The sequence below is a fragment of the Anomaloglossus baeobatrachus genome, chromosome 2, assembly GCF_048569485.1.
Source record: "Anomaloglossus baeobatrachus isolate aAnoBae1 chromosome 2, aAnoBae1.hap1, whole genome shotgun sequence".
Classification (NCBI taxonomy): Eukaryota; Metazoa; Chordata; class Amphibia; order Anura; family Aromobatidae; genus Anomaloglossus; species Anomaloglossus baeobatrachus.
The window spans coordinates 304,068,415-304,095,097 of NC_134354.1; the positions used below are offsets into that span (position 1 = coordinate 304,068,415).

General features: G+C 43.4%; 1 protein-coding gene across 2 annotated transcripts in view; it reads right to left on the minus strand.

The window, feature by feature from the left end:
* GRM4 (glutamate metabotropic receptor 4) overlaps positions 1-26,683 on the minus strand; it is a 760,688-nt gene that overhangs the window by 3,464 nt on the left and 730,541 nt on the right. The window lies entirely within an intron of this gene.

Genomic DNA, 26,683 nt, shown 5'->3' on the forward strand with positions numbered 1-26,683 from the left:
GAATGGTGAGAACAATCAAGGACAATCCACAGACCACCTCCAAAGACCTGCAGCATCATCTTTCTGCAGATGGTGTCAATGTGCATCGGTCAACAATACAGCGCACTTTGCACAAGGAGAAGCTGAATGGGAGAGTGATGCAAAGAAGCCGTTTCTGCAAGCACGCCACAAACAGAGTCGCCTGAGGTATGCAAAAGCACATTTGGACAAGCCATTTACATTTTGGAAGAAGGTCCTGTGGACTGATGAAACAAAGATTGAGTTGTTTGGTCATACAAAAAGGCGTTATGCATGGAGGCAAAAAAACACGGCATTCCAAGAAAAGCACTTGCTACCCACAGTAAAATTTGGTGGAGGTTCCATCATGCTTTGGGGCTGTGTGGCCAATGCCGGCATCGGGAATCTTGAGAGTCGCATGGATTCAACTCAGTATAAGCAGATTCTTGACCATAATGTGCAAGAATCAGTGACGAAGTTGAAGTTACGCAGGGGATGGATATTTCAGCAAGACAATTATCTAAAACACCGCTCCAAATCTACTCAAACATTCATGCAGAGGAACAATTACAATGTTCTGGAATGGCCATCCCAGTCCCCAGACCTGAATATCATTGAACATCTGTGGGATGATTTGAAGCGTGCTGTCCATGCTCGGCGACCATCAAACTTAACTGAACTGGAATTGTTTTGTAAACAGGAATGGTCAAATATACCTTCATCCAGGATCCAGGAACTCATTAAAAGCTACAGGAACCGACTAGAGGCTGTCATTTTTGCAAAAGGAGGATCTACAAAATATTAATGTCACTTTTATGTTGAGGTGCCCAACTTTTGCACCTGTCAAATTTTGTTTAAATGCGGATTGCACATTTTCTGTTAGTACAATAAACCTAATTTCAATCCAGAAATATTACTCAGTCCATCAGTTATTAGATATATGAAACTGAAATAGCTGTTGCAAAACCCCAAATTGTTATAAAGAAAAAAGGTTAACATTAATAGGGGTGCCCAAACTTTTTCATATGACTGTATGTCACAGAAAATAGTTAATAAATAACATTTCCAACATGTCTACTTTATGTCAGCATATAAAGGTATGTTGTGGATAAGAAGCACACATAAGGTCTTATCTGGTGGGATTTCACAAGACAACAGGTCAGGTTCCAACCTGTAGAAGTTTTGTGCCAGTCACAACTCCTACATAGGCATAAAATGGCATCTGCTGCAGCCCTGGAGAGACATGTTACAGATGTGGAAGAAGGAAACCGGGATATGCCGCACTGACATCTAACATCCAGAAGTTGATTACTTTCTCTGTTATTCAATCAGGTCTACGCATTTCGGAGGACGCAGCCTCCTTCTTCAGGACAATTATTACAGAAAAAAATCAATCACATTGGTACATCAGAGTCTCCTCTCCATATATACACATGTCTCAGTAACGACTGATATTAAGACCGCCCCCAAATTTTCAAAAAAAGGCTGGTGGCCGATCAGTGGGATGTACAATCGGTAATTAAATCACAATTGTCCAAAACATATTAAACATGTTCCTTTAGAAAAAAATTAAAAGAAAACATGAAAATGAAAAAAAAAGAAAGTTAAAAAAAAGATAAAATATATATATGGAAAAAAGATAAGGTTGGTCACAAATAGAGATGAGCGAACCGGTCGCGGTTCGGCTCGAGTTTGGTTCGCCGAAAGGAGGTCTCGTTCGAGTTCGGTTCGGCGAACCAATCGAACTGCATAGGAAACAATGGGAGGCAATCACAAACACATAAAAACACCTTGAAAACACCCTCAAAGGTGTCCAAAAGGTGACAAACAACTCACAACACAACACAAACACATGGTAAAGTGACAAGAACACATTCTCATGTGAAAACAAAACAGCGTTACAAGGAAAAGAGGATGAGACACAGATATAGGCATGGCATGCCCTTCTAAAATCATGTAAAACACTGCAAGGTTACTCCAAGCGGAGTCTCCCTTTTTTCCAAAAATTGGGCCACACACACACACCCACCCCTTCAGTGGTAGCACTTGTGCCCCAGTTGTACACTTCACAGGTAGATTTGCATCAAGCACATTCAAAAATACGCCTTTCTTAACCGTCCCCAGGATGACACCATGGTAGGTAGCTAAGTCTTTCCTGATCCCAGCTCTGTTAATCTTGGATCATTTTTAAAAACACTGTAAGCAAGGGTTACTACAAGCAGAGTCTCCCTTTTTTCAAAAAATTGGGCCACACACACACCCACCCCTTCAGTGGCAGCACTTGTGCCCCAGTTGTACACTTCACAGCTAGATTTGCATCAAGCACATTCAAAATCCACAAGCATTTACTCTCCCCAGGATCACACAGGGGTAGTAAATTCCTTGTGGATCCATGACTTGTTCATTTTGATGAACGTTAGTCTGTCCACATTGTCACTGGACAGACGCGTGCACATATCTGTCAGCACACACCCAGCAGCACTGAAGACACGTTCAGAGACAACGCTGGCAGCTGAACACGACAAAATCTCAAAGGCGTAAGAGGAGAGCTCTGGCCATTTTTCAAGATTTGAAGCCCAAAATGAGCAAGGCTCCATTTGCAAAGTAATGGCATCATTTGGAGATACTCCTGGGAGATTCACTCCCTGCACCACGGTTGTTTGGTGGAAAAAACAAGCTAAGATCAAGTAACAGCTTCTGCTGATACTCCTGCATACGTGCGTCCCTTTCTATGGCTGGAATTATGTCACAAAATTTCGACTTGTACCGGGGATCTAATAGTGTGGCAAGCCAGTAGTCATCATCACTTCTAATTTTGACAATACGAGGGTCATGTTGGAGGTAGTGCAGCAAGAAGGCGCTCATGTGTCTTGCGCAGCCATGCGGACCAAGTCCACGCTGTGTTTGTGGCATAGAGGTGCTAACCGTTCTTTCTTCCTCTGACATCTCCCCCCAACCTCTTTCAACAGAAATTTGACCAAGGTCTCCCTCATCCGCTGAGTCTTCCATGTCCATGGACAGTTCGTCCTCCATTTCTTCATGTTCTCCTGCACCTTCCTCAACATTTCGCCTGCTACCATGCGCCCTTGTTGATCCCTGTCCCCCATGGTCCCATGCCTGCCGCGTTGGTGATGATGAATGTCTGGACCTTGGTGATGTTGTTGTGTCTTGCGCATATGAATCCTCCTGTAGTTCCTCCCCTTCCTGTTGTCCCACCCCCTGATTCCGAATAGTGTTTAGCATGTGCTCCAGCATGTAAATGACTGGAATTGTCATGCTGATAATGGCATTGTCAGCGCTAAACATATTCGTCGCCATGTCGAAACTGTGCAGAAGGGTGCATAGGTCCTTCATTTTAGACCACTCCATCAGGGTGATCTGCCCCACCTCTGCATCTCATTGGCCCAGGCTATACGTCATGACGTATTGCACCAGGGCTCGACGGTGCTGCCACTGTGTGACTCTTATTTCCAATACATTTCAAGCTAAAGACCGCCTGATGCCGTTGCGCTCTGCTGCCAGCATAGTAATGAGGGGTGCGTGATTCCTTATGCGCAGTTAGAACGCTGGTGGCCTGACCAGGCAGGCTTGGGGCGGAGGTGGAGAACCCAGACAAGGTGGAGGAGGCAGAAGCAGTGGCGGAACTTGGACAGACAGAGGATTGACACACAAGTCGTGGGGACGGCAAGACTTGTGCAGCAGACCCTTCACCATCTATCACCATAGTTACCCAGTGCCCAGTCAGCGACATGTAATGTCCATGTCCATGCTTACTGGTCCAAGTATCGGTGGTGAAATGCACCCGTTCACACACAGAGTTTCTCAAGGAAGCGGTGATGTTGTGTACGACATGCTGGAGTAGCGCAGGCACACCTTTCTTAGAGAAGTAGTGGCGACTGGGCATCTGGTACTGGGGCACAGCGACAGACATAAGGTCTCTAAAATCCTGTGTGTCCACCAGGCGGAAAGGCAGCATTTCGGTAGCCAAGAGCTAACAAAGGGATAAAGTCAACCTCTTAGCTTTGTCATGGGTCGCAGGAAATGGCCTTTTATTTGTCCACATCTGAGGGACAGAGATCTGGCTGCTGTGTGTAGACGGTGTTGAGTAGGGTGTCCCTGGAAAAATGCAGGTTTGTGAGCAAAGTGCAGGCGTAGACATGATCTTGCCTTCATCCAACATTGGTGCCATCGATGTCTGAGAGAGCTGTACACACGCACTTGTTTCCCCTTCCAAACCAACTGACGACCTACCAAGCAAACTGCCTGTTGCGGTTACAGTGGTGAAAGTTGTGCGTGGAAAACCAGGTATGACAGCTGTCCCCACAGTCCTAGAAGATGAAGAGAGCGCGGATGCACTGGAAGGGGCAGGCGGTGGATGGTTCGCTCTGCTAGGCCGCATTGCAGCACGGTGAGCTTCCCACTGGGACATATGATATTTATTCATGTGACGATTCATGGAAGAAGTTGTCAAACTGCTGAGGTTTTGCCCTTTACTAACAGAATCCCGACAAATTTTACTGATCAGATAATTTGGGCGATCTTGTGCTATGTCAAAAAAGGACCAAGCTAGGCAAGGCTTAGAGGGCATGCAACCTGCTGATCCACCCCGACTAGTGCTCAGAGGCACAGTGGTGGCTGAGGATGCAGTTGTAGACATGCTACCAGTACTCCGACACTGTCCAGGAAGGCGCAAGGTAACTTCATCATCAGTTGCATCCTCATCCACCGCCTCTGTTGACCTCCTCGAGTGCCTGACTGTGGGTTGACAGTAGGTGGGATCTAGAACTTCCTCATCAATTGTTGTGTTTGCACTCCCCTCACCCTCAGACCGAGCCTCTTCTTGCCCTGACCGAATATTTAAGTTGTCATCCCAATCTGGTATCTGCATCTCATCATCATCAGTATGTTCCTCATTGTCTATTACAACAGGTGTTTCAGTTTGTGAATAAGGGTCAACATTATGCTCAGAAACTTGTTCATCACGGCCTGAATCAGAGTCACAAAGGTTCTGGGCATGACTGCCGACCATTTCCTGGTCTGTACTCACTGTAGCTTGGGAGCAGACCTCTGATTTCCAGGCTATAGTGTGACTGAACAGTTCTGCAGACTAAGCCATCTCAGTTCCACCATACTGTGCAGGGAGGATGGAGACTTCAGAGCTGGGAGAAAGCAAGTGTGATTGGGATGATAACTCCGAGGACTGGTGTTTTTTGGATGCACTGGTGTTTTTTGGATGCAGTAGTTGAGGTCGCGGAGAGGGCACTTGTTGGACCACTTGAGATCCATTCAAGCATTTTCTTTTTTCGGCCATCATCTACCTTTGTTACAGTTGTTCATGTCCGTAAAAAAGGGAGCCCATAGGATTGTCCACGGTAAGTAGTAGACATCTTACTTTTGCTGGAAGTTGGTCTATCTTCAGCAGATGTTAATGGAGCTTTGCCACCTTCCCCATGGACAAACCCTTTTTTTCCTTTTCAAACATGTCTCTTCCCCTCTACACCAGCATCTGTCATTTTGCCACTCATTTTGATTGCGACAAGATTGTGCACTTAAAATGTGGAAGTAAAAATTCAGAGGTGGTGTAGATTGCAGCGGTGGTCTATCTTTATTGACAGCAGAATAAACAACAATAACTATCCCTGACAATGCAACTACAGCCCTTAAACTGGCAGCATAGTTTGCTAGTATAATGGCTTAGTAACAATAAATTTGAGTGTGCAATGCAGTGGTGCTGCAAATAGATTTGCACTAGTGGGACACTAATGGAAGTCCAACAGCCACTTTTAGGATGCCACTAAGTTTATTCAGTGTTTGCTAGTATAATGGCTTAGTAACAATGAGTTTGAGTGTGCAATGCAGTGGTGCTGCAAATAGCTTTGCACCAGTGGGACACTAATGGAAGTCCAACAGCCACTTTTAGGATGCCACTAAGTTTACTCAGTGTTTGCTAGTATAATGGCTTAGTAACAATGAGTTTGAGTGTGCAATGCAGAGGTGCTGCAAATAGATTTGCACTAGTGGGACACTAATGGAAGTCCAACAGACACTTTTAGGATGCCACTAAGTTTACTCAGTGTTTGCTAGTATAATGTCTTAGTAACAATGAGTTTGAGTGTACAATTTAGAGGTGCTGCAAATAGATTTACACTAGTGGGACACTAATGGAAGTCCAACAGCCACTTTTAGGATGCCACTAAGTTTACTCAGTGTTTGCTAGTATAATGGCTTAGTAACAATGAGTTTGAGTGTGCAATGCAGAGGTGCTGCAAATAGATTTACACTAGTGGGATACTAATGGAAGTCCAACAGACACTTTTAGGATGCCACTAAGTTTACTCAGTGTTTGCTAGTATAATGGCTTAGTAACAATGAGTTTGAGTGTGCAATGCAGTGGTGCTGCAAATAGCTTTGCACCAGTGGGACACTAATGGAAGTCCAACAGCCACTTTTAGGATTCCACTAAGTTTACTCAGTGTTTGCTAGTATAATGGCTTAGTAACAATGAGTTTGAGTTTGCAATGCAGAGGTGCTGCAAATAGATTTGCACTAGTGGGACACTAATGGAAGTCCAACAGCCACTTTTAGGGTGCCACTAAGTTTACTCAGTGTTTGCTTGTATAATGGCTTAGTAACAATGAGTTTGAGTGTGCAATACAGAGGTGCTGCAAATAGATTTGCACTAGTGGGACACTAATGGAAGTCCAACAGCCACTTTTAGGATGCCACTAAGTTTACTCAGTGTTTGCTAGTATATTGGCTTAGTAACAATGAGTTTGAGTGTACAATGCAGTGGTGCTGCAAATAGATTTGCACCAGTGGGACAATAATGGAAGTCCAACAGCCACTTTTAGGATGCCACTAAGTTTACTCAGTGTTTGCTTGTATAATGGCTTAGTATCAATGAGTTTGAGTGTACAATGCAGAGGTGCTACAAATAGATTTGCACTAGTGGGACACTAATGGAAGTCCAACAGCCACTTTTAGGATGCCACTAAGTTTACTCAGTGTTTGCTAGTATAATGGCTTAGTAATAATGAGCTTGAGTGTGCAACGGGCAGGAGGGTACAGTGGCAGGGTTGTGGGTCAGTGTACAGGAAAGGAAGCCTCACTTTCTATCCCTCCTAATGGGGAAATGCAGCGAGGAAGTCCCTGAGCTTAGCTACACAGACGCTGTTATCTTCTGTAACTGAATAGGATAACTGAAGTGAGCACTAATATATATATTATGAGTGCAAGCCAAAAAATACATACTATATAAGGATAAGGCTGCACATCAAAGTTAGATAATGGTATAATGCCTCAAGCATATGGAAAAATATTGGAAAATACAATGAAAAATGCTACTTGCTAACTTGAACATGGGAATAATGAATTGCATACCTGCCATGAATATTAGGAAAAAGGAGATATTTAGCAATCGCATTGATCAATGTAATGTAATGTAATCAGTTACATTGATCAATGCGATTGCTAAATATCTCCTTTTTCCTAATATTCATGGCAGGTATGCAATTCATTATTCACATGTTCAAGTTAGCAAGTAGCATTTTTCATTGTATTTTCCAATATTTTTCCATATGCTTGAGGCATTATACCATTATCTAACTTTGATGTGCAGCCTTATCCTTATGTAGCTGTTATCATCTGTAGCTGTTAAAATCTGTTTCCACGGACCTGACTGTCACCTATGGCTCTGAGCCTGCTGTTATTAGCCCTTACAAGGGCTAATAGAAACTTCTATCCCTATTCTGTATAGCGCTGTGTGTAGAGCGTACACAGCAGTATCGGAGACAGGAGCTACGTCAGCGGTGACTGACACCCAGACGCAGAAGGCAGATAATGGCGTCCGGATGGGCAGATACCCGTTTTTATAATGCAGGGACATGTGACATGGACATCCTATCACACATGCCGTTGCTTCTCTGGCTAAAAGTCCACTTAGCTGTGTGTGTGTTTGGGATTGGCTGACATACTGTCCCACCCCACTACACGCGCGCCCTTAGGGAAGGAAGACAAGGAAAAAAAAAAATGGCGATCGCCATTATCCCAGCAGCAGTGATCTGAATGCGCTGTTCCCGCACACTATACGCTGAAATTTCATAATAGTGTGAGTCACAGAGTGACTAGTAATTAGCTTGGCTTTTTGCTGCTAGAACCGTTCTCGAAGGTAACTAGAACTATCGAGCTTTAGCAAACAGCTCGAGTTCTAGTTCGATCTAGAACAGCCCCCAAAATCACTCGAACCGCGAACTGGAGAACCACGAACCGCGAACCGCGGTCAACTCTAGTCACGAACCAGCAATGCTAGTGTTATAAAGACACAAACTAACCATCATACCAAGGCAGAAATATTTGGGACAATGTAGATCCAAAAGTAAGGTGAAGGGTTAATTGTGGGAAAAGTCTGTGAAACTTCCATTGATGAAATGAAATAAAAATAAAAAAATATAAAGTGAATTATTACCAGGTGTAATTACACGGCATAAAAGTTATCCTTTCTTTAAAGATAAAGCTGGAAGTGAGTGGCAGAAGAAACCACTAGTGTGCATGCCCACAAAGTTCATCTCAGTACAAACTGTGGGAAAATTCATACTGCGATTGCGTGAAAGGTGACTATGGTTCAAAAGCATGAGAAAAAAGCAAAACGCGCATGCCCTGGGTCATACGAGTTTATAAACTGGAAGACAAAGTAGAGATTTTAGCCTAGAATTAATCACTGTTGTGCAGATCTATATAAGACTACCCGTGGAAAAAGAGACTACTGTAGAATTGTATGTAGCAGCACAACCACAGAGGGAGACCACATCCGTACTTGGAACATATAGGTTTAACATCACGCAAATACAATGGAATAAAAAAACTGCTCCTATTATTTCAACAGGGCACACAACAGTGAAAATTATGAATTAATAAATATTAATATATAAAATTACATGAAGATTAAATATATATAAATATATAAAATGTAAAATATAAATTAATATAAATAAAATATAAATTATAACATATAAAAGACCTAATGTGAGTATAAAAACTGCTTTATAAATTTGTTAAAAATTTAAAAAATATATTAATAAAATTGAGTCAATCAAAAGAATAAATCAGTGACCTCGTTTAATCCTATGGGTTTTAGTGTGTTCAATTTATAAATCCAATTTGTCTCTTTTTTTACCCAAGTTTTCCAATCTATTGGGGATATTTTGTGGAACTTGTTCCATCGGAGTTACTTTTAATGCCATTTTCTTATCATGTATTAGGGTTCACTGTCTAGAAAGACCGTGTAAAAGAAATCCTTTTTTGATGTTGTGTCTGTGTGAATTTAATCTGTTATGCACGGTTTGAGATGTTGTCCCTACATACAATTTATGACATTCACATAATGTTACATAGTTACATAGTTACTTAGGTTGAAAAAAGACCTAGGTCCATCTAGTTCAACCTTCCTCCACCAGTTCTACATTTGGTCACTAGGTCATTTATAACCAACAATGTTGTGTGTACTGAGGAAATCATCCAGTCCTTTTTTAAAAACTGGTATAGTATCTGCCTCTACTACCTTTTGTGGTAGGGCATTCCTCAGTCTGATTGCTCTAGCTGTAAAGAACCCTTTCCTATTTAGCTGTCTGAATCGCTTTTCTTCCACTCGCAGTGAGTGCCCCCTGGTCCTTTGTATTGTCTTTGGAAGAAATAAGTCATGTGCCAGTCCTTTATATTGACCACACATCTATTTATACATATAAATGAGATCTCCTCTGAGACGTCTTTTTTCTAAGCTAAACATATCTAACTTTTTCAACCTGTCATCATATGGGAGGCCTTCCATTCCTTGTAGTAGTCTAGTTGCCCGCCTTTGAACTGACTCTAACTTCTGAATGTCCTTTTTAAAATGTGGAGCGCAAAACTGGATCCCATATTCCAGATGTGGCCTTACAAGTGATTTATAGAGGGGTAACAATACGTTGGGATCACGGAATCTAATCTCTCTTTTTATACACCCTAAATCTTGTTTGCTTTAGCAGCTGCTGCTTGACAATGAGTGCTGCTGCTCAGCTTATTTGTAATGATAATATCCAAGTCCTTCTCCTGTTCTGTAGTCCCGAGTTTACTTCCATTTAATGTATACGCAGTTATAGGATTACTCCTGGGTGCATTACTTTACATTTATCAACATAAATCTCATTTGCCAAGTATCTGCCCATTCTGACATCTTATCCAGATCTTTTTGTAATATTGTACTATCAAGGTCAGTTTTTAATATCCTACATAGTTTGGTGTCATCAGCAAAGACTGACACTTTACTATCAATCCCATCCACAAGGTCATTAATAAAAAGATTAAAAAGAATCGGTCCTAGCACAGATCCCTGCAGCACCCCACTGCTGACTATAGCCCATTTAGAGAATGTACCATTTATGACTACTCTTTGTTTCCTATCTTTTAGTCAATTCCTTATCCAGTTGCATATAGTTTCCCCTAGTCCTTGCTTCTGGAGCTTTAGTATAAGGCTATTATGTGGTACAGTATCAAATGCCTTTGCAAAGTCCAAATAAATCACATCAGCTGCGTTACCAATATCCAGGTTTGCACTTAACCCCTCATAGAACCCCAACAGGTTGGTTAGACACGACTTATCTTTCATGAATTCATGCTGTCTGCCAGTTATTATATTATTTTCTGCAATATATTTTTGCATGTCATCCCTTAAAATGCCCTCAAAAACTTTGCATACTACTGATGTCAGGCTTACTGGACGGTAGTTGCCTGGATCTACCCTCTTACCTTTCTTAAATATCGGTACCACAACAGCAATCCTTTTGAAGCACCAACCCTGTTACAAGCGAGTCTAAAATGATGAGATACAGTGGTCTGTCAATTACGGAGCTCAATTCCCTCAATATTCGTGGATGAATGCCATCTGGCTCTGGGGATTTGTCAATGTTTAATTTACTCAGACATAGGCGTACTTCTTCTTGTGTTAAATTAATTATATCGGGTGGTGAACTTTGATTTTTCACTTGTTGAATGATCCCTAGTACAGTCAGTTCCTTGGTGAACACAGATGAGAAATGCCTATTTAATATCTCAGTCTTGTGTTTGTCCTCTGTAACTAACTGTGATGGGCGAACCCCCGCCCGAACATTTTGTAAAGTTCGATTTCGAGTTCTGAGATAACACAAACCTTCCTCTGAACACCGAACTTGGACTTTACAGTTATGGGATGGGGCGAGGGGCTGTAAAATAAAGAATACAGTTAATAATAAACATTTCATTATACTTACAGGTCCCGTGACGAGTCCTGCAGACGCTGTCTCCCGACGCTTCACGTGTGAATGTTGTATTACCCTGTTCGTTACAGACTGGTCACACGACTATGACGTCATGCTAGGCCCTATCAGTGTATCTTGCCGGTACGTGGTGCTCGCCCAAGCATCTCAGTACTCGGTATACTCGGCGAGCGCCGTGTACCGGTGAGATGCTAGGGCACATGCTTGGCTCCCCTTCCCTGCATGTTGGCACTCTTTCCAGAGTCAGCCCATATGCAGGGATTTGCTGCCACAGCTGGTGATGAGTAGCGCTGCCGGGAATCAGTTGATCGGAGATCACCATTGCTATAGTAACCCGCTTGTTAGGTTACTATGGCAATGGTGGCAGCGGTGATGTCACACTTTCCCAACCAGCAGTCTCTGCTCACTCATTAAGTGATTAGAGTGCGGGGAGCAGAAGCGTTGTTCCTCCGCCCCAGTGCATTCTTATATAGCAGAGCTGCAAGGGTTGAAGAAGAAAGAAGACCAGGATGGTGGAGGGGTGAGACGGAGTAATAAAGATGGAATCCCTAAGTGTGTCTGTGTATTTATTTCTAATAAAGTATTTTTTCTCTGTGTGGTGTCTATTTTTAACCCTTTATTGGAGATTCTTAATGGCTGGGTCAAACTTGGCCTGACATTAAGAATCTCATGCTTTATACTAGCTGGCAAAACAAAGCTAGTATTAACCCCTAATTACCCAGCGTGCCAACCAGGGCCGCTGGGAGAGTTAAATACGGCGCCAGAAGATGGCGCTTCTATAAAAGCGCCATTTTCTGGGGCGGCTTCAGACTGTAATTTACAGCGGGGAGCCTAGAAAGTTTGGGCCAACCTGCGCTGCAGATTATAATCCCCAGCTGCTTAGTTGTACCTGGCTGGACACAAAAATTGGGCGAAGCAAATTGGGCGAAGAAATTCATGAAATAATTAAAAAAAGGGCTTCTCTATATTTTTGGTTCCCAGCTGGGTACAAATAGGCAGATGGTGGTTGGTGGCAGCCCATACCTGCCTGCTGTACCTGGCTAGCATACAAAAATATGGCAAAGCCGACGTCTTTTTTTTTTGGTAAAAAAACTTTTTTTAAAGAAAGGGCTTCCCTGGAATTTCCATTGCCAGTGAAGGTAACACCAAGCAGTGGGGGTTAACAGCCAGTAGCTGCTTGAATTACCGTTAGCTGGCAATAGAAAATGCAGCGGGAGCCACACAATTTGTTTTTTTTTTTTTTTTAAATAACTACAAAAAAAAAAAAAAAGGCTTCCGTGTATTTTGATTGCCAGCCAAGGTAAAGCCAGGCAGCTGGGATTGGCAGCCTGTAGCCATCAGCTTTATGTGCACTGAGAATCAAAAATAAAATGTCATTTTTTTTTTAAATTATTTATTTTTATACAACTATATATTGTGTACATTTCATATATATATAAATATATATATATATATATATATATATATATATATATTGCTCAAGAAAAATAAGAGAACACTAAAATACCACATCCTAGTTCTGAATGTTCCATTTATTTTTTTGAGCAGTATATAAATACACAGCTCTGGCAAAAGTTAAGAGTAGAGATGAGCGAACCGGACGCGGTTCGGCTCGAGTTCGGTTTGCCGAACGAAGGTCTCGTTCGAGTTCGGTTCGGCGAACCGGTTAGGCGAACCACTCGAACCGCATAGGAAACAATGGGAGGCAATCACAAACACATAAAAACACCTTGAAAACACCCTCAAAGGTGTCCAAAAGGTGACAAACAACTCACAACACAACACAAACACATGGGAAAGTGACAAGGACATATACTCATGCGAAAACAAAAGAGCTGGACAAGGAAAAAGAGGAGGAGACACAGATATAGGCATGGCACGCCCTTCTAAAATCATGTAAAACACCGCAAGGTTACTCCAAGCGGAGTCTCCCTTTTTTTTCCAAAAATTGGGCCACACACACACCCACCACTTCAGTGGCAGCACTTGTGCCCCAGTTGTACACTTCACAGGTAGATTTGCATCAAGCACATTCAAAAATATGCCATCCTTAACTGTCCCCAGGATGACACAGGGGTAGGTAGCTAAGTATTTCCTGATCCCAGCTCTGTTCATCTTGGATCATTTTTAAAAACACTGTAAGCAAGGGTTACTCCAGGCGGAGTCTCCTTTTTTCCAAAAATTGGGCCCCACACACACCCACCCCTTCAGTGTCAGCACTTGTGCCCCAGTTGTACACTTCACAGGTAGATTTGCATCAAGCACATTCAAAATCCACAAGCATTTACTCTCCCCAGGATGACGCAGGGGTAGTAAATTCCTTGTGGATCCATGACTTGTTCATTTTGATGAACGTCAGTCTGTCCACATTGTTACTGGACAGACGCGTGCGCTTATCTGTCAGCACACAACCAGCAGCACTGAAGACGCGTTCAGAGACAACGCTGGCAGCTGGACACGACAAAATCCCCAAGGCGTAAGTGGAGAGCTCTGGCCATTTTTCAAGATTTGAAGCCAAAAAATGAGCAAGGCTCCATTTGCAAAGTCATGGCATCGATGTTCATTTGGAGATACTCCTGTATCATCCTCTCCAGCCGTTGACTATGTCAGACTTGTTGTCTCTGGTGGCCTTGCAAAGGATGGTCTAAAAAAATTATGAAAAGATTCAATAAAATTGCTGTTACCAGCACCAGATACGGTGCTACTGGTACAGGTAGACTGTTGAAGATGACGAGACCGTCCCATGTTTGTCAAGTTACAACTGGGAGATTCACTCCCTGCACCACGGTTGTTTGGTGGAAAAGCCAAGCTAAGATCGAGTAACAGCTTCTGCTGATACTCCTGCATACGTGCGTCCCTTTCTATGGCTGGAATTATGTCTCAAAATTTGGACTTGTACCGGGGATCTAATAGTGTGGCAAGCCAGTAGTCATCATCACTTCTAATTTTGACAATATGAGGGTCATGTTGGAGGTAGTGCAGCAAGAAGGCGCTCATGTGTCTTGCGCAGCCATGCGGACCAAGTCCACGCTGTGTTTGTGGCATAGAGGTGCTAACCGTTCTTTCTTCCTCTGACATCTCCCCCCAACCTCTTTCAACAGAAATTTGACCAAGGTCTCCCTCATCCGCTGAGTCTTCCATGCCCATGGATGGACAGTTCGTCCTCCATTTCTTCATGTTCTCCTGCACTTTCCTCAACATTTCGCCTGCTACTATGCGCCCTTGTTGATCCCTGTCCCCCATGGTCCCATGCCTGCCGCATTGGTGATGATGAACGTCTGGACCTTGGTGATGTTGTTGTGTCTTGCGCATATGAATCCTCCTGTAGTTCCTCCCCTTCTTGTTGTCCCACCCCCAGACTCTGAATAGTGTTTAGCATGTGCTCCAGCATGTAAATGACTGGAATTGTCATGCTGATAATGGCATTGTCAGCGCTAAACATATTCGTCGCCATGTCGAAACTGTGCAGAAGGGTGCATAGGTCCTTGATCTGAGACCACTCCATCAGGGTGATCTGCCCCACCTCTGCATCTCGTTGGCCCCGGCTATACGTCATGACGTATTGCACCAGGGCTCGACGGTGCTGCCACAGTCGCTGTAACATGTGGAGAGTCGAATTCAAGCGTGTCGGCACATCGCATTTCAGGCGATGAACCGGCAGGCCGAAAGACTTCTGAAACGATGCAAGTCGCTCAGCAGCGGTGGTTGAACGGCGGAAGTGAGCAGACAGTTTTTGTGCCCTGTTCAGAAGGCCATCTAGGCTGGGATAGTGTGTTAAAAATTGCTGGACAACAAGGTTCAACACGTGAGCCATACAAGGCACGTGTGTCACCTTGCCCAGGCGAAGGGCTGCACCCAGGTTTGCAGCATTGTCGCATACGGCCTTACCAGGCTGCAGGTTGAGTGGAGACAACCATTTATTAAACTCAGTCTCCAGAGCTGCCCACAACTCAGCCACTGTGTGACTCTTATTTCCAAGACATTTCAAGCTAAAGACCGCCTGATGCCGTTGCGCTCTGCTGCCAGCATAGTAATGAGGGGTGCGTCATTCCTTCCGCGCAGTTAGAACACTGGTGGCCTGACCAGGCAGGCTTGGGGCGGAGGTGGAGGACCCAGACGAGGTGGAGGAGGCAGAAGCAGTGGCGGAACTTGGACAGACAGAGGATTGACACACAAGTCGTGGGGACAGCAAGACTTGTGCAGCAGACCCTTCACCATCTATCACCATAGTTACCCAGTGCCCAGTCAGCGACATGTAACGTCCTTTCCATGCTTACTGGTCGAAGTATCGGTGGTGAAATGCACCCGTTCACACACAGAGTTTCTCAAGGAAGAGGTGATGTTGTGTTCGACATGCTGGTGTAGCGCAGGCACACCTTTCTTAGAGAAGTAGTAGCGACTGGGCATCTGGTACTGGGTAACAGCGACAGACAAAAGGTCTCTAAAATCCTGTGTGTCCACCAGGCGGAAAGGCAGCATTTCGGTAGCCAAGATCTTACAGAGGGATAAAGTCAACCTCTTAACTTTGTCATGGGTCGCAGGAAATGGCCTTTTATTTGTCCACATCTGAGGGACAGAGATCTGGCTGCTGTGTGTAGACGGTTTTGATTAGGGTGTCCCTGGAAAAATGCAGGTTTGTGAGGAAAGTGCAGGCGTAGACATGATCTTGCCTTCATCCAACGTTGGTGCTATCGATGTCTGAGATAGCTGTACACATGCACTTGTTTCCCCTTCCAAACCAACTGAAGACCTACCAAACAAACTGCCTGTTGCGGCTACAGTGGTGGAAGTTGTGCATGGAAAACCAGGTGTGACAGCTGTCCCCACAGTCCTAGAAAATTAAGAGTGCGCGGATGCACTGCAAGGGGCAGGCGGTGGATTGTTCGCTCCGCTAGGCCGCATTGCAGCACGGTGAGCTTCCCACTGGGACATATGATATTTATTCATGTGACGATTCATGGAAGAATTTGTCAAACTACTGAGGTTTTGCCCTTTACTAACAGAATCACGACAAATTTTACAGATCTCATAATTTGGGCGATCTTTTGCTATGTCAAAAAAGGACCAAGCTAGGCAAGGCTTAGAGGGCATGCGACCTGCTGATTCACCACGACTAGTGCTCAGAGGCACAGTGGTGGCTGAGGATGCAGTTGTAGACGTACTACCAGTACTCCGACTCTGTCCAGGAAGGCGCAAGGTAACTTCGTCGTCAGTTGCATCCTCCTCCATCGCCTCTGTTGACCTCCTCGAGTGCCTGACTGTGGGTTGACAGTAGGTGGGATCTAGAACTCCCTCATCAATTGTTGTGTTTGCACTCCCCTCACCCTCAGACCGAGCCTCTTCTTGCCCTGACCGAATATTTAAGTTGTCATCCCAATCTGGTATCTGCGTCTCATCGTCATCAGTATGTTCCTCATTGTCTATTACAACAGGTGTTTCAGTTTGTGAATAAGGGTCAACATTATGCTCAGAAACTTGTTCATCACGGCCTGAATCTGAGTCACAAAGGTTCTGTGCATCACTGCAGACCATTTCCTGGTCTGTACTCACTGTAGCTTCGGAGTAGACCTCTGATTCCCAGGCAATAGTGTGACTGAACAGCTCTGCAGACTCAGCCATCTCAGTTCCACCATACTGTGCAGGGCGGATGGAGACTTCAGAGCTGGGAGAAAGCAAGTGTGATTGGGATGACAACTCAGAGGACTGGTGTTTTTTGGATGCAGTAGTTGAGGTGGCGGAGAGGGCACTTGTTGGACCACTTGAGATCCATTCAAGCATTTTCTTTTTTTGGCCATCATCTACCTTTGTTCCAGTTGTTCGTGTCTGTAAAAAAGGGAGCACATCGGATTGTCCACGGTAGTAGTAGACATCTTAGTTTTGCTGGAAGATGATCTATCTTCAGCAGATGTTAATGGAGCTTTGCCACCTTCTCCATGGACAAACCATTTTTTTCCTTTTCCAACACGCCTCTTCTCCTTTCCACCAGCATCTGTCATTTTGCCACTCATTTTGATTGCGACAAGATTGTGCACTTAAAATGTGGTAGTAAAAATTGAGAGGTGGTGTAGATTGCAGCAGTGGTCTATCTTTATTAACAGCAGAATAAACAACAATAACTATCCCTGACAATGCAACTACGGCCCTTAAACTGGCAGCATAGTTTGCTAGTATAATGGCTTAGTATAGGCTGCTTTACACCAGACAATCTATCGTGCGATAGATCGTCGGGGTCACCGTTTTTGTGACGCACATCCGGCATCGCTGGTGATGCCGGCCTGTGTGACACCTCCTAGCGACGCAGTATCGCTCATAAATCGTGAGTCGTGAACTGCTCGCTAGGTTCCATAATATCGTTTAATTTAGTTGTTCATCGTTTCCGTGGTAGCACACGCTGCTCCGTGTGACACCCCGGGAACGATGAACAGCAGCTCACCTGCGTCATGCGGCCGCCGCCGGCTATGTGAAGGAAGGAGGTGGGCGGGATGTTTACGTCCCGCTCATCTCCGCCCCTCCACTTCCATTGGCCGGCGGCCGTGTGACGTCGCTGTGACGCCGAACGTCCCTCCTACTCCAGGAAGTGGACGTTCGCCGCCCACAGCATGGTCACACGAGAGGTAAGTACGTGTGACGGGGGTTTACGACTTTGTGCGACACAGGCGCAAAAAGGACGGGGGCGGGTACGATCGATTGTGAAATTGCACAATCGGTCGGACCGTGTAAAGCAGCCTTTACAATGAGTTTGAGTGTGCAATGCAGTGGTTCTGAAAATAGCTTTTCACCAGTGGGACACTAATGGAAGTCCAACAGCCACTGTTAGGATGCCACTAAGTTTACTCAGTGTTTGCTAGTATAATGGCTTAGTAACAATGACTTTGAGTGTGCAATGCAGAGGTGCTGCAAATATATTTGCACTAGTGGGACACTAATGGAAGTCCAACAGCCACTTTTAGGATGCCACTAAGTTTACTCAGTGTTTGCTAGTATAATGGCTTTGTAACAATGAGTTTGAGTGTGCAAAGGGCAGGAGGGTACAGTGGCAGGGTTGTGGGTCAGTGTAAAGGAAAGGAAGCCTCACTTTCTATCCCTCCTAATGGGGAAATGCAGCGAGGAAGTCCCTGACCTTAGCTACACAGACGCTGTTATCTGTAGCTGTTAAAATCTGTTTCCACGGATCTGACTGTCACCTATGGCTCTGAGCCTGCTGTTATTAGCCCTTACAAGGGCTAATAGAAACTTCTATCCCTATTCTGTATAGCGCTGTGTGTAGAGAGTACACAGCAGTATCGGAGACAGGAGCTACGCCAGCGGTGACTGACACCCAGACGCAGAAGTGATAATGGCGTCCGGACGGGTAGATACCCGTTTTTATAATGCAGGGACATGTGACATGGACATCTTATCACACATGCCGTTGCTTCTCTGGCTAAAAGTCCACTTAGCTGTGTGTGTCTTGGATTGGCTGACATGCTGGCCCGCCCCACTACATGCGCGCCCTTAGGGAAGAAGACAAGGAAAAAAAAAAATGGCGATCGCCAATATCCCAGCAGCAGTGATCTGAATGCGCTGTTCCCGCACACTATATGCTGAAATTTCATAATAGTGTGAGTCACAGAGTGACTTACACTATTACAGCGGAAAGCCAGCTAGTAATTAGCTTGGCTTTTTGCTGCTAGAACCGTTCTCGAACGTAACTAGAACTATCGAGCTTTAGCAAAAAGCTCGAGTTCTAGTTCAATCTAGAACAGCCCCCAAAATCACTCGAGTCGCGAACTGGAGAACCACGAACCGCAAACTGCGCTCAACTGTAGTTAAGAGACCACTGCAAAATTTTCAGTTTTTCTGTTTTTATGATTGTATGATCTGCCTTCAGGTAAGTGGGTGTGACCAGCTGAACAGGACTACATGGCTGTCCCCTCCTAAAATAGACAATCACAGACGCCCATTCTCTGTGTCGGGTCTGTGATTGCCTGACATCACAGTACTGTAATAGTAAATCATTTAAAAAAATTACATTGCGCTACATAGTATTTTTTATTCTCAGCGCAGATAAAGCAGACGGCTTGGGGCTGCCACCCCCCCACTGCCTGATTTACCTTGGCTGGAGATCAAAATACAGGGAAGCCCATTAATTTTTCTTTATTTAAAAAAATAATTAAAAAAAAATGCATGGGCTCCCGTCGTATTTTGATCGCCAGTCAGGTAAAGTCAGGCAGCTGGGGGCTGGGATTCTCGGCAGCCCGCAGCCACCCTTGGAAATGGTGCATTGTTTATTAGTGCCATTTCCAGGCGCATTACCGAGTCGTCCAGTGGCCCTGATGGCGGTGGCATGCTGGGTAATAAAGGGGTTAATACCAGCATTGTATTCTCAGATGGTACTAAGTCTGAATTCATGGTGTCAAGCCAAATTTGACATGGCCACCATGAATTTCTAGGAGACTGCAAAAATACACAACAGAAAAACGTTTTTATTAGAAATAAAACAAAAAAACATTTAAAGACTCCACCTTTATTATAAAAAAATCCTTAGTCCGACGTAATCCACAGGAACAGCAAAGTCAGCTTCATCACTCTCTACAGACAGTCTATACTTTATCTTTATTATAAAAATCCTTAGTCCGACGTAATCAGCACTGTGCACAGACACAGTCTATACATAGTGAGAAGCACAAGGAGCCATGTCAGCGATGCTACATCACTGTGCACAGACAATGTCTATACATAGTGAGAAGCACAGAGAGCCATGTCCTCTCTGCTACATCACTGTGCACAGATAGTGTCTATACATAGTGCGAAGTGTGCCACCCCGGTGTTAGTCGGGATGCTCGGATCCGGGATCGTGGCTCGAGGGGGTCCGAATCCGGCTTGGCAGACACTTTGATCCATAAAAAGGGGATATTTACAAGTTTGTGACACCCCCTGCGGGTTGCGGTAATGGGAGTACCGCCGCTGCTGTAAGGAGTACTGGGACAGATGGGGTTAAGCAGCCAGATGTCAGTCCCTCCTCAGGTAGGGAAGACCTCGGGCTAAGGGTGTTGGTAGTTATTTGGGAGAGCGGGGTGCAGGGGACCAGGGTACTCACTGTGGGTAGTCGTGCTGCTGGATTAGATTTATAAAGGAGAGACACACGCTGTAGGGAAACCAAAGTCTCTGAGTTCCGCTGCCACTGCGGGGAGCCCGTCCAAGTACCTGGTCCCAGTGGTGTCATATAGTAATCCGGAGCCTGCCTCCGTGCACAGTTTTGTGTTCGTGTGGGTCCCTATAGCTTGAAGCTGTAAAGTCCCGTTCTTCAGTTTTTAAGTGAAGTCTTGCTCCTAAGGGCTGGCACTTGGGACTTCAGTGGGTTGCTTTTTCTGGAAAACCCTGTCCCCCGCGGTGTGCTGATGCCCTCAGTCTCTGAACTCTGGGAAGGTCACTGAAGGTCCCCTTTGTCTGCAGATTAATAACCAGGACATTGAATCGACTCCTGACCTAGGGTCCTGTTCCCCGTTGTGCTCAGTACTGGTCAGTTCTTTTGGGTTTTCTGGTGCCGACAGTCCTTCAAGACTATGTCCGTCACACCCTGGTCCAATGTCACTGCTACTGGTCCCCGCCGACTTCTCTGGTCCCGGACCACTGTCTGCGACCCAAACTCGGTCTTTCTAGCTCCCCAGGAGCTAACACTCCAGCTCCTCTCACTTTGAGGGCTCTCTCTAGACTCCCTACTTCATTCCTCCTACCAGTCTGCCTGACCCCTAGGTGGGTGGCCCTTTTCCAGCCAGACCAACCCACTGGTGTGTCTGACAGGTCATGATGTGAGGTGTTGATAGGGGTTTGTAGTGCTGATGGTGGTGACACCAGTTTCTGGGAAGTTGGAACCAAGGGTGGGTAGGTCCTGCACCCTGGGAAAAGGATGCAGTTCCCTGTAGCACCCTGATGTATTCAGGGGCACTACAGAAGCACCGAGAGCCATATCAGGTCTGCTTCAGACTCAGTCTATACATAGTGAGAAGCAAAGAGACCCATGTCAGCTCTGCTACATCACTCTGTACAGAGCGATGAAGCAGAGGCTGACAGTGAGGGGATGATTGCACTTACGTCTCGCATTGCATCACCCCACTCTCAGGACAAAAGCAACTCAGCTGCATGGAAATAAACCCAGCTGACCTGCTGCTGTCAGGAGATTGTGCGCCGCAATGCAATCGCATCACAACACACAAGGACCTTTGATGACGTCATACTCACGTGACCAGTCTGTAGCCAATGAGGTAATAGAACATTCACACGTGACTGGTCACATGGGTATGACATCACGGAAGGTCCTGTAACTTCGTGATGGTTACCGGGCGGCACAGCAATGATTGGACGTGGAAGCAGAAGCGACCGTGAGACACAGCATGTAGGATGTGTCGCGGGACCTGTAAGTATGATCATAATGTTTTTTAATAAGGTGGGGTTTTTTACAGCCCCTGACCCGAACTAGACTCGAACTTCCCAGGAAAGCTCATGTTTGGGGTCGTGTGCACAAACATCATGTGTTCGGTACGCACACTGAATTTTACAGTTCGGGTTCGTCCATGCCTATTCACATTCAATAAGATAAATTTTAAAATTGGACTGACATGTTAAAAAACTTTTTATCTGAAAGATTTCAGATCCGGAGGAGGAAAAAAAAGTTTTCTTATTATGTTGTATGGACCTACAACATAGGCAGTTTTTTGTGAAACTTCTATAGGATCCTGTCATAGTGGACAAATTTCTCCCTTTTTCAGCAGTTCTTAGTCTGCTTGGAGCTACAATATTTCTGATAGTGGGGGCCCTTTTAAAGGTAATCCCTGGATATGATGCTAAGGTTTTATTCAGATCAGGATCATTTTTTAATATATTCCAGTGTTTCTTTAGGATGTTTTTGATATGAAAGTTATCTTTACTAAAAGTTGTAATAAAATTGGCACTAAAATCAAATGTATTTTCATTTAAGGGGATATTCTTTTTCATTTTTTTATAAATTAACGCCTCCTGTTTCATACTCTTAGTAGTATTGAATGCTTTTTTTATTAATGAATTGGGATACTCCTTTTCCCAAAACGTTTATTAAGAATATGTACCTGATTTTTAAAGTCTGAATCAAGAGTGCAGTTCTTTCTTATTCTTTTGTACTGGTTCAAAGGGACATTAGATATCCATTTATTATAATGACTGCTGCAAAAAATGGATGTATCCATTGGTGTCGACCTTCTTGAAAAAGGTTTTTGTTAGGATATGGTTATGTTCATGAAATATTGATAAGTCCAGGAAATCTATCTGAACCTTATTGATCACTGGTGTGAATGACAGGTGCGGCATATCCCGGTTTCCTTCTTCCACATTTGTAATACTTTATGTCAGCGCAATTTTTGAAACAAAATGGGTTAAGAAGTTAGAAGGTTTCAAAGTTCACCAACAATTTCTAATTTTTTATAAAACCATTTTTTCCAGGACCACATCACATTTGAAGTGACTATGAGAGGCCTAAATGACAGAAAATACCCAAAAGTAACACCATTCTAAAAACTGCACCCCTAAAGTACTCAAAACCACATCCAAGAAGTGTATTAACCATTCAGGTGCTTCACAGAAACTAAAGCAATGTGGAATGAAAAAAAACCAAACCATTTTATCTAAAAATGTTGCTCTAGCCCCAAATTATTCACTTTTAGAAGAAATAATACAAATAAAATGGAACCCAAAACTTATTACCCAGTCACTTTTGAATGCGTTGATACCTCACATGTGGTCAGAAACATCTGTTTGGACAAATGGAAGGGATCGAAAGAGAAGGAGCAATATTTGAATTTTGGAAAATAAATTTGGCTGAAATTGATTGCTGGCACCATGTTGCATTTGAATTGCCCCTAAGGTAACGAAACAGCAGAAACACCCAGCAGGCAACTTCATTTTGGAAACTACACCCCTCAAGGATTTTATCTAGGGGTATAGTGAGCATTATAAACCCACAAGTATTTCACAGATTTTGTTAACTTGAGGCCGTCAAATTGAAAATTTTATTTTTGTTCACAAAAATGTTGCATTAGTATGAATTTTCTCATTTTTCAAGAGCTAATGCCAAAAGGTGGACCCCACAGTTTTTTACCCACTTTCTTAAGAGCACAGTGATACCCCATATGTACTCAGAAAGTTCTGTTTGGACAAATGGGAGGGTTCAGAAGGGAAGGAGTTTTATTTGAATTTAGGAAAGCAAATTTGGCTGAAATAGATTGCGAGCACCATGTTGCATTTGCAAGGCCCCTAAGGTACCTAAACACCAGAAGACCCCCACAAATAACCCCATTTTGGAAATTCGACCCCTCAAAGGATATCTCTAGTTGTTTAGTGAGCACCTTGAATCCCCAGGTATTTCACAGAATTTTATAACATCGAGCTATGAAATATAAAAAATACATTTTTGCCAAAAAATTGTTACTTCAAACAGTTTTTATTTCCCAAGGGTATCAGGAGAATATGTACCATACAATTTATTGTGTAATTTCTCCTGAGTACGTCCATACCACATAGTTACACAGTTACATAAGTTCAAAAAAGACCTAGGTCCATCTAGTTCAATCTTCCTTCACCAATTATACATTTTGTCATTAACTCACTTATAACCAACAATGTTGTGTGTACTGAGGAAATTATCCAGCCCTTTTTAAAAGCTGTTATAGTATCTGCCATTACTACCTCTTGTGGTAGGGCATTCCACAGTCTGACTGCTCTAACTGTAAAGAACCTTTTCCTATTTAGCTGCCGGAATAGCTTTTCTTCTACTCGCAGTGAATGCCCCTGGTCCTTAGTATTGTCTTTGGAAGAAATAAGTCATGTGCCAGTCCTTTATATTGACCACACATGTATTTAAACATACAAATGAGATCTTTTCTGAGACATCTTTTCTCTACGCTAAACAAATCCAACTTTTTCAACCTCTGATCATATGGGAGGCCTTCCATTCCCAGTAGTAGTCTAGTTAATTGCCTACTTCTGAATGTCCTTTTTAAAATGTGGATGCCAAAACTGGATCCCATATTCCAGATGTGGCCTTACAAGTGATTTATAGAGGGGTAACAATACGCTGCGATAACGAGATCTAATCTCTCTTATTATACATCCTAAAACCGTGTTTGCCTTTGCTGCTGCTGCTTGACATTGAGTACTGTGAGCAACAGGAGAAGGACTTGGGTATTCTGGTTACAAATAAGCTGAGCAAGCTTATTTGTAACCAGAATACCCAAGTCCTTCTCCTGTTCTATAGTCCCCAGTTTACTTCCATTTAATGTATATGTAGCTGTCTTAGGTGAATTACTTTACATTTATCAACATTAAATCTCATTTGCCAAGTGTCTGCCCCTTCCAACATCTTATCCAGATTGTATTGTAATATTGTACTATCAAGCTCAGTTTTTAATATCCTACATAGTTTGGTGTAATCAGCAAAGACTGACACTTTACTATCAATTCCATCCACAAGGTCAATAATAAAGAGATTAAAAGGAATGAGTCCTAGCACATATTTTTGTGGTACCCCTCTGCTGACTATAGCCCATATAGAGAATATACTGTACCATTTATGATGACTCTTTGTTTCCCATCTTTTAGCCAATTCCTTACTCATTTGTATATAGTTTCCCCTTGTGTCTGGAGCTTCAGTAGAAGGGTATTATGTGGTACAGTACAAAATGCCTTTTCAAAATCCAAATAAATCACATCAGCTGCATTACCAATAGTGACATAAGGGGAGGAAATCTACTGTTTGGGCACATGGCAGGGCCTGGAAGGGTGCAAAATTGGCTAGAATCATTAGCGAACGCCATCTCACATTTGAAGAGCCCCTAATAGGCCTCAACAGTGGAGTTCACCCACATGTGACCCATTTTGAAAACTAGACCTCTCATGAAATTTATCTAGATGTTTGGAGAACACCTTGAACCACTAGGTCCTTTACAGAATTTTTTCAATATTGAGCTGTCAAAATAAAAAAATACATTTGTACCACAAAATTGTTATTTCAACCAGATAGTTTTTTTTCACAAGGGTAACAGGAGAAAATGCACCATACAATTTATTGTACAAGAGTCTATAATAATTGCACAAAAAGTTTATTAATCAAAAAAACCCGTAACAACCCATTCCCCACATAATAAAATGGATACATGCAGTAAAATGTGCAATAAGAGAACCGGCAACATGTAATAAGCACGCAAAAATATCTCTGGATAAACATGTAAAGTGTCGAATGCCTAAATATATAAAGGACTATTGGATTGCATCAACATAAAGCTAATGTCCTGTAAACATATCACATAAGGTGTACAAGTGCATATATATTGCACATATCCCAACAATAATGTATATAAATCCAAGCATGTTGACATCCGAATTTAAACAATTGTTACCACCAGTAGTAGGATTTGCATGCTACCTCCCGCAAGGCAATAACCATGACTATATGTCAGACTCACGCCCGGTCATAGAAACCTATGCCGGCCCCGCTTGTGCCACAAGCAGGGGATCCACAAATCAATAAGGATGTGCCCGCTATGGAAAACTATGCGGTTCGTGCAAAAAGCTATAGAACACCGTAAGAGGAGCACAAAAACATGGCAATTACCTGGGTGGAGGAGTGTGTAGTTGCTACCGTCCTATTCCCCGACGTACGTTTCACTAACCCGGCTTCTACAGGGGGCGTCACCTTTTTTTGATTAATAAACTTTTTACGCAATTATTATAGACTCTTGTACTCCTTTTTGAAAAAATATATCTATAATTTTTTCATGTTGTGATGTTAGTACTATTTGGAGTGTCTAAGTTATTAGGTTGACCAATTTGACGTTGATATATACAATTTATTGTGCAATATCTCCTCAGTATGCCAATATCCCATATGTGGTGGAATTTTACTGTTTGGGTGCATTGCAGGGTTTGGAAGGGAAGGAGCAACTTTTAACTGCAAAATTGCCTGGAATCATTAGTGGACGCCATGTCACGTTTGGAGGGACTCTGTTGTACCTAAACAGTGGAGCTCCCCAACAAGTGATCCAATTTTGGAAACCAAAATTAGAATCGTGTATTCATGCTCACCAAAATCATATGAAATAAGCCGAGAAAGTGGTGTAACCAATTGTGTGAAGACAAAAATAAAATATAACATTTAATAAATCCTAATTTATTGCAACCATTTATGTTGTGTGTGAAAAATATTTTAATTAGGATTTATTAAAAGTTATATTTTATTTTTGTCTTCACACAATTGGTTACACCACTTGCTCCGCACATTTTGGAAACCAGACCCCTCAAGGATATTATTCAGGGGTATACGGAGCACTTTGAAACCACAGATTCTTTAAAAAATTTGATATCGTTAGGTCATCATATTGAATAATTTCTTTTTA